We start from the raw sequence: 9813 nt of genomic DNA, 5'->3' as shown, positions 1-9813 counted from the left end.
TTCCCCCTCCTCCCGACCCTCCTCCCCGCGAATCCGGGCTCCTCGTCGGCCAGGGTGTCTCCCTCCTCTTTCACCTCCCCCAAACCCCACCCCCGTCTCTCCTTCCCCGGGGCAGCGGCGGCCGCGGGAGCGGGGAGCCGGGAGGGAAGGAGGCGGCGCCGGGGACCGGGGAAAGCTCCCGGGCGGAGGGAAGAAGGAGGGTGCGGGAGGAGACAGGGCGGGGGGAGACCGGGGAGAGGGCACCTCCCACAACCCGAGCCCCGGGAGCCGCCCGGATCCCGGCCCCGCCCTGGACCGCCCACAGCGCCGGGGGGCGGGCGGCAGGGGAGCGGGGCTCCGAGGTAGGGGAGAGGGACGCCGGTGCACAAGCACAAACGCGCGGGGACCCGCGGGCTAGACCACTGGAAGCTGAGGTGGGGGCGAGGGTGACCGAGCCAAAGGCCGAGGAGCTGGCGCTGAGACAGGGAATCTGGGATGCAGGTGGAGAAAGACGGCTGCACAAAGAGAAGGCAGCCCTGGTTCGGGGTGAGACGAGAGAGGCAGAGGCCGAGGGCCAGGAAGAGAACGAGACGGGTGGGAGAGAAAGGAGAAGCCAGGGTCAGACAGGGGATGGGCGGGGAGGGGAGGGGGCGAAGGCCGGGAGCCGCCTCATCGCGACAGGAGTTGGGTGGAGAAGACAGCTGGAGACCAGAGTGGCTCCGTGGGTCCAGCAGCAATGCTACTCGCCTGCTTCGGGGAGGGAACGCGGAGAGAGGATTGGAAGCAAAAGATGGGGAGGGTAGCATCAAGGAGAGAAATTGAAGTAGGAGGGGAAAAAAGAAAGAAAGAAAGAAAAAGACCAGGAAATAAAGAGCCTCCAAGTGGGCAGAAGCTAGCATTATCTCTACTCCAGCAGGGCCTAGCAATCAATATTTCTTGACTAAGGAAGAACTGGGAGCTCTAGAGACAGTGGGGGAAATGCAGGCCTTTTGACAGTTCCGGAGGCTCCAGGCTGTTGTCTGGTGGTGGAAGGTGTGTGCCTGTGTGTGTGTGTGTGTGCGCGCGCGCGCGTGTGTATATTGTTCATGGGAATGAGTTTGGGCTGCCAGAGGAGAGAGAGGGCTCCTTCTGGAGGATGGGGTAAAACAAAAAGCTTCTTTCTGGCTTGTCCTGGGAAGGAGGTGGGGAAAAGCCAAATGCTGTGAGACTGATTAGAACTGAGTTTCTCAACCTTCAACCCTTGAAACATTTTGTCATGACTCCTTTACTGTGCTGAATTGAAGCTCATAGAGGAAATAACCTACCTACACACAGAACTTTAAAAAAAAATCAACATGCTTCCCTGTCTGTGACATAAGAAAAAAAGTAATTTGTAGTAAAAGAACATAAACAGTATTTTAACGAGTATTGAAGTCATGATGAAGTAGGCAGATGCTTGCACTTATCCATAGAATTACAGGGCTGAAACTGCTACAGATGCGGGATGATACAGGTGCTGAGTTGGTGACTCAACTACCTCCAGCACGTCGCCGCCAATGAGGTGACTTAACGAAACGTTGAACAACTCTTGGTAGCAAAGTCAATCTTCCCTGAATTCACGCAGAACCGTAATTGCATTCCTAGAAAGTTCATTGTATATTAAAACCACTTTTAAAATTGTATTAAATTCTAGGCTCCGATAATTAAACACAAGTTTTCACCTACATGAATGTCCTAGGGGACATTTGAGAATCTGGAGGAGGGACCGTTCTTCATAGTTCAGGCTATGCTTTGAAGAGTATCTTATTCGCCTACCCTACCCATAGGGCCCACAGTTCCCCCCTCATCACTGTAATTACAAAAAGAAAGCCCACGAATCTTCAAACTGTTCCCTAGGGAGTGGCTGAGAACCACTGAGCTAGAAAATGGGCAGAAGAGAAGAAGAGAGTGGGGCAGGATTTCTAAACACTCAAAATGATAGCAACCCCTCCTCTGAGTGACCTGCTGTTCTTTCAGCAGGGCAGAATCAAAAATGTGGCTGTCAAGTTATTGGCAGCAGAAAAAACATCATATGGATGAGAATTTTCCCAGACTGCTGTAGAAAGAAGAGTTTCCTGTCTCTGTGCCCTGTCTATGGGCTAGGTCAGCTCTCTGGTCTCAGTGCTCTTTCATGGTCCTGGCAAGGTTGAGTGCCCAGAGGACACCCTTCCCCATCCCAGCAGGGCCTTTCTGTAGGGGAGTATCTGAGTAGGCATTCTCTCAGGATCCCACAATTTCCTCACCTAGTTTTTGTTTTTTTTGGTTTTGGTTTTGGTTTGTTTGTTTTGTTTTGTTTTTTGCCACACGCAAGACTTGTGGGATCGTTGTTCCCTGACCAGGAATTGAACCCGGGGCCCTAGATGGTGAGAGTGCGAGGGAATTCCCTTGTCGTTCATTCTGGAAACTTGTCTCTGGCTTCCCTGAAGTCCTGAGTCCTTTACTATGCTGAATTGAGGAGGATGGAAGGATGGAATCACCCCCTGGAAAAGAGGAGTCTATGATTCTATGAACTTGAAAATTATCTTGGTAATATTAATCACCACATTGCTGATGCTAACCCAGGAAAGGAAACAACTTTAATGTCCAAATCACAGAGTGTTTATTGATTCAATAAATTAGAATGTTGTCTGTTCAAGGGAATAGTTATAAAAACATGTTCAAAAGATTATCTAATGACATTTACATGGGAAAACATGAGAGTTTGGGAAAAAAATACAAAATGTGTACAACTGTGATATAATATGTGTTTACAAGCTGAAAGAAAATACATCAAAATGTTAGCAGTGATTACCTCTGGGGCCATGAATTATTAGATAACCTTTTTTGGTCATATTTGTTCAATTTTTGTTCAAATGTTTTACAAGGGTTACCTTTATAATCCTTTCTCTTTTAAAAGTTGGGTTTTGTTTTCTTTTAACCTTCCAAAGCACATTGAAACAGTCTAGCCAATATCTGTTATTCAGTGGGCAGAGGCATTTGAGGGTGTGGAGAGAGGCTCCAATTATATTCACTACGCAAACCACTCACCTTTTTCCACCAGTAGCTGCAACTTCCTCCTTTCACACTTTTTATCTTCCAATGTAGCTTCCCAGCTTCCCGGTCCATATTCCTCAGGGACATTTATTGAGGTCCTTCCCCAATCACGGCTTGAGTACCCTAACCCCACCCTCCCCACAGCCAATCCACTTCCTCCTTCCACACCAGGCACAGAAGTCCTCTCCTCCGGAAAAGTCCCTGGACGTGATTCCATCCTTCTGCCATCACTCCTGTATTCTTTGTGCCTTTGGAGAAACCACCTCTTTTCTCGGTTTTTGACTGTTTTTCATAGAGATGGTGGTGTTCCCACTTGAATTACCTGAGAATGACCAATCTCCTTGTTCATTTTATTTCCCACACTTCCACTTCCTTTCCTGTCTTCTGCCTTGTCTTCTGCCCAACCCTGAGAGCAAAGAGCCCAGAACTTAACACCTTGTAAGCTCTGGAAACATATTAACCAAAGTAGCTTAATTTATTGATGATCTGCTAGAAGCTAGGTGCTTTCGGGGTGAGGAGATGGTATCTAAGTTAATTCTCTCACAACCATGCAGAGTAGATGTTAGTGCTTTAATTTTGGAGCCAAGTAAACTGTGATTTAGAGAAATTAAGAAGCAAATCAAAGGACATCCAGCTACAAAATCAACAGAGCCAATATTTGAATTCAAGTCTTTTACTCCATTTCCAAATTCTTTCCAAGGCATTCAGAGACTTAGTCTCAAGGCACATCTCTCACCCAAGTCCCACCTCAGGGCATTCTTTATCAAAGGTCAAACTACATTTCAGTTCTGTCTTCCCATCTAAAGCAGCCGTGGTGACTGTGTGAAGGGAGGATATTCGTGCCCTCTTACATTAGGATGAAAGACTTACCTTCAGGGGGTGTTTTCTGTCGTACACAGCTCTTGCTGTTTAGAACATGTATGGGATGAAGACTGAAAATTCAAACATGAAGTATTTACATGCTGGACTTCACTCAGGCATATACAGAGGAACCCAGTCTGGGATTCACAAAACTTCAATAAAATAAAAAAGCCACACTGTGAATGCCTGGTCGAGCACTTACCTCCCCTACCCACAAGGTGCTCTGGGGTCGTGGGGAGCACTCTCTCACAGGATCTCAGGGTCAATAACCAGATTACAAAGTTGACACCATGAGTTACCTCTGCAAATAATTTCTCCATAAATAAGCCCTTCTATAATAATGAATGAACACAACGTAATGAAATGCTCGGTCAACCTAAGCAACAAAAAAGGGAAATGGTAAGTTTGTCCCTCTTCTAAAGGGTATATGAGGTCAGGTTAACAGATTTAGAAAATATTCCATTCTCACAAACAGAGTTAGTGTGTATTTCTACTCCTGGAACTATGAGACAATTGGATTTTTAAGGATTTTAAAATAAACAAGTATTATGTTTAATTAAATATATATAATTAAGTATATACCAGGTATGAGTACCTGTACATAATTATTCATACCATTTCGAAAAGTACGTGCATCTTAATGCATGTATGAAATTGGTTGGTGGGGTTTTTGTTCATTTTGCTGCAACAGATTTGTCTCTTCTGATATGTCCAATTCATGCACCCTATAATGATTCTCACTTATGCTAAACACGCTAGCACACTAGCCAAATAATACTGAGTAAAAAGACACATCACCCAGATTTTTCTATTAGAAGCTACAAAATGTTGGAAACTCTGATTATTTGATATGTATATGCAGGTCTCAAGCCCATAATAAACACAATTATGTTTCTGCAGTAAAATGCATGACTATTAACATTAGGTTGAGTAAACAAAGACTATAAATAGCGTCACCTCTGGCTTTGCCACAAAATGGATGCAAGTCAGGCCAGGTTTTGCCACCCAAATGAGTTAGAAACAAAATTTTTTGTTTTCAGAACGTTGCGGACTTTGGAATTACAGAAAAGCATGTGTGGAACCGACTGTATAAACATGAGAAAATTTTTACAAATAGATGTTTTTAGGAGTCAAATGAACACATCTGAGGCAACAGACTAGAAATGTCTTTTTATTATTTTTAAAATTTTTATTGAAGTATAGTTGATTTACAATGTATTAGTTTCCAGTGATTCAGTTATACATGTGTGTGTATACATACAGGCTAGAAATTCTATTTATGGAAATACCATAAAAACACCATTGAGGATCTCCATAAAGGCACTATATGGAAACCATGACCCTATTACAGTGGGGCAGGTGGGTCCTTCCCTGGTCCAGAGAACCATATGTACCATTCAAATCCTAGCAGAAGGCAATGCCTAGAACAGCTGTGAAGCAAGCTCTGCTTTTAGCAACCTAGGGTAAACAAACACCTGCTGAGTTTTAACTCTTCCCTATTCTTCCAAGCCATCACTCTGAAACTCTAAAAACCAACATGACTTATCCACACCTTCAGATGCTTTCAGTATTCATTGCACTTAGATCAGCACAGAAACATAATACCTTATTGGTGCATGATTTACCAAGAACTCACATCTCTCTTAATCCTTTCAACTGCTTCAGTGTGGTAATATCTCCATTTGTCACATGAGAAAACTGCTGCTCAGAAAGTTTAACTGACCTGCCCAAGGTCACACAGCCAATAAGTAGCAGAGCTGGGCCAGAAACCCAGGTCTCAGGTCCTCCCTCCTCACTCACGGTGCTCCAGCCATGCTGACCTGATTACATTTTTTAAGCTGCTCAAATACAGTACTTTCAACTCAGGAGACACCAGGCTCCTCTGCCTGGAGATGCCCTCCTCCTCCTCCACCTCCCCACCCCATACCATCTTCACTTCATTAACAGCTTAAATATCACCTCCTCAAGGAAGCCTTCCCTGAATTCCTCAGACTAACCTAAACCCCCACCCCACCCTGCTAGGTGCTGTCTTGGCACACTGTATTCATCATTCAAAGCACTTATCTCATTGGTTAACTTAATTGTGGAATCATTTACTTAACATCTGCCTTCCTGACCAGATCTTAAGCTCCATGAGGGCAGGGACACTGATTATGGTGCCCATTTTTTCCCTCCTACGAGAGCTGCACAGTGCCTGCTATTTGGTTAGGAGTTTGATAAAAGATCAATCAATAAAAACATCTTCTGACTCAAAGATCAGTATTCACTCCACTGTACAGAATTATCACACCATTTTCCAAGCCTATTACCCTCTTGGTGGTCTTTGTTGTTTGTCAAAGACCTTCTAGTTATTGGTGAAATGGGTACTTTATTCCACAGGCCATAATGGTGATACACCCTCCATGCATTTAGGTCTTTCCACTCTGTGAGTTATAGGGTCATAATAATAGCATTTATTATAAACAGTTTGGGGTTGTGTACTTTACTTGGATTGTCTCACTTGCTCCTTATAACATTCTCTGACATAGATATCTTTATTTCCATTTTGTAAATGGGGAAAATGAAACGCAAATAAATGTAATAATTTGCCCAACGTCTCACACATAATAAGACAAGATGTGAACATTTATCTGACTTTAAAGACCCTGCTCATCCTGATGACCAGCTGTGGGAAGCATCCCCAAGGCACCTAGGGGTCTGTCTCCCTGAGAGTTATCTGCATATCAGCATTGCTATTGTGGATAAAACCAACCGGGCAATCATTATGTGGGTAAGATTTCTGTTAGGAGTAGATTCACCCTGTCACAGAGCAGGGAACTTGGCAGGGACACAGGCAGGGTCCCTCTCCAAGAAGACTTCTCCAGTGTTTTTCTGTATGTTCCCTTTTAGCAATATCTCTACTTACTTGCCTTATTTGCAGGTGCTGTTGTTTTGCTGTCCACAATGCTGCGATGCCCAGTACCCTTCCCTTACTTCCCAGTACCCTTCCCTTACTGCCCAGTAGCCCTTATGGTTAGCAGACTGAAGCTCCCTCACCGGCATTACGCCTGGCAGGACCTCTGCTCATCTCCCACCACTCACAAGTCCTCTAATGGCATTATGGGTATAATTTCTGGTGCATGCACAAGTTTACACCCACATGGCAGCTCTAATAGTGGTCCAAGTCAGACCACCATACTAGTACAGCAAGATGCTACCAGGAAGATGGTCCTGCTGCGCTTCCTGCTGCTCTTAAGGAAGTGCCTTTCCAAAGATCAGCCTTCTTGGTCTTATTCCAAGATCCTGCTGTGAAATAGGGACAAAGGTGAAGAATTTCCAACTGTATCTGGAGCAAACTTTCATTCTGCCTTGGTAATTACAAGTAGGACAGAAGAAGGGGACAAATAAAAAGAAGAGGGAGACCAAGACCCAGTAGACCTTAGGAGAAGAATAGGTGACCCTCTTGTCCTTGGTTGCTGTCAAACAGCCAGCAGGCAAGACAGGGTGTCTTCTTTCATCTTCCTTCTGTGCTCACTGTCCTAAATCCTAGAACCAATGCCCTTTGAAGTCTCCTTCCCTAAATCCAACCCAACTGAAGCTATTGTGGGGAACTTTTTAAATAGCAGGAATGTACCAAGCAGGTATCCCTGAATTTGCTAGCTTCTTACCAACATGTTACTAAAGGGATTGAGGGTAACAATGCAGCTTCTAACTCAAGGGGCCCATGATGGAAGAGCACAAAGTAAACTGGAGGTTAAAGTGAGAAGAGCAGGATGGTGGTCAGGAAGGAGGATGAAATGGCTCCAAATAGAAGCACAACTAGCATGGGCTGAGCACCTACAACCATTTTTCTCGATTCTAACTCCTGAGTAAATGTGAGTTCATTGATGCATTAATATTTCAGTAAGTATAAGCTCTGTACAACTTTGTCAAACGACTATGGTATGTCGTCCACTAAGTACTCTCACTGGGGCAGATCCCGACTGAACTCCACCCAGTGTCTTCCCAGCGCTTGCTTTGTGTCCAACTTCAGAGCAATAACTTAACCTGACCACGAGATGGCACTAGTTACAAGGCAACCTTAGATTCCCTCCAGAAACAGTATTTTTCCCAACTAAGGAGACTTTCCAGGTTTGTTTTGTAACTTTAAAAAAAATCATTATTATAAAGGCTATATGCTCACTGTGAAACTATATCAAACAGTGTATGAAATAAAAAGGAAATGCCTCAATTCTGGCAGTTTCCTAGCCTTGATTTGAATACAATAGTGTGTAGCGCTGATTAACCCCAGTTAGGCAGAAAGCTGTGCTGGGCTAATAGAAATCACCAAAATATCTCAAGGCCACACCAGAAGTATAGCCATACCCAACACAAAACCACTGTACCCAGGACTATTCCCGCCCCCTCCAGACACACATGTCTCCACATTCAACTCCACTCTCACTAATTTTAAGGCCCCAGTCCCCTTTTATAGTTTACCATCTCCTTTCAAAATCCTTGTCCTCCTTTGAGGGAATAGCATCACCAGACTAACTGAGCTGGTTGAACTTCTGTGGTTTGTTAGTAAGTCAGTACCTGAATCAACGGTTTCAGGAAGCGTATTAAAAATCCTACAGTCAAATATATTAACATAATAGGTTTTTTTTCCTCCTCTATAACATTTTTTTCTGAGATAAAACTATACCTAACATGCCTCCTTTATCAGATGACTTGGCAACACCAACCATTTGGAATGCTGCTGAGAACCAAGGGTAAATGGGAATCAAATTGCTCCAGTTGGTCAAAATAGCTGTCTTAAAGCTCATTCAACAAGAAAGACTAAGTGTGAATCAACTTGATTGATTAAAAAATCTGGACATCGGTTTTCTCATCTGACACTTGAAGGATTCTTGAGCAGCTGGGTGCTGTGGCTCCAGAAGCCTCAACATCCCCTGAAATATACACAGAACTGGGATTGCTGCTGGTGGGTAAAACTAATGTCTTCCTTTCCTGGAGCAGCAGGGAAGATGACACAGAGAGGAAGACTTGGGTCCTGTGAGAGTCTTGGAAGCGGTAGAAGTGGCCGTGGGGAATAACATTAAGAGAAGGGAAAGGTGAGGGGGAAGGGAGAGGAGATGCTGGCTCCAGCTAAACCACCTTTGGCCCCTGAAAATCAACCAAAGTCATTTATCATTGGTCATCCCTATCCCTCAAAATAGCTCCCTCCAGGCTAGCAGACACCTGAAGTTCCTCATCACACAAAGCCCTTAATCCAGGATTCAAGGTCAAAAGTCAAAAATACTAACCTCTGGGGACTTCCCTGGCGGCATAGTGGTTACTACTCCGCGCTCCCAATGCAGGGGGCTGGGGTTCAATCCCTGGTCAGGGAACTAGATCCCACATGCATGCCACAACTAAGCGTTCGCATGCCAGAAATAAGGAGCCAGCATGTCTCAACAAAGACCCAGTGCAACAAAAAATAAAAAAATAAAAAACTAACCTTTGAGTTAACAAGTTGGTGTGATCTAGATCAAGTAAGAGTGTAAATATTGACCTAGAGGGGTTACAAGGCAAGAAGGTGCCTGAAGGGGGAACCCACAGCCTGAAAGGGAGGAGACTACAAAGCGAGGAGAATACAAAGGCTGGAGATCAGAAGGTTAAGATTCCAGCTTGATCAAGGAATCTAGAAACAATAAATGCTGGAGAGGGTGTGGAGAAAAGGGAACACTCTTGCACTGCTGGTGGGAATGTGAATTGGTACAGCCACTATGGAGAACGGTATGGAGGTTCCTTAAAAAACTACAAATAGAACTACCATATGACCCAGCAATCCCACTACTGGGCATATACCCTGAGAAAACCATAATTCCAAAAGAGACATGTACCAAAATGTTCATTGCAGCTCTATTCACAATAGCCCGGAGCTGGAAACAACCTAAGTGTCCATCATCGGATGAATGGATA

Source organism: Mesoplodon bidens (assembly GCF_964165515.1).
Source record: "Mesoplodon bidens genome assembly, chromosome: 10".
Taxonomy (NCBI): domain Eukaryota; kingdom Metazoa; phylum Chordata; class Mammalia; order Artiodactyla; family Ziphiidae; genus Mesoplodon; species Mesoplodon bidens.
Note: the sequence above shows the minus strand (reverse complement) of the source record.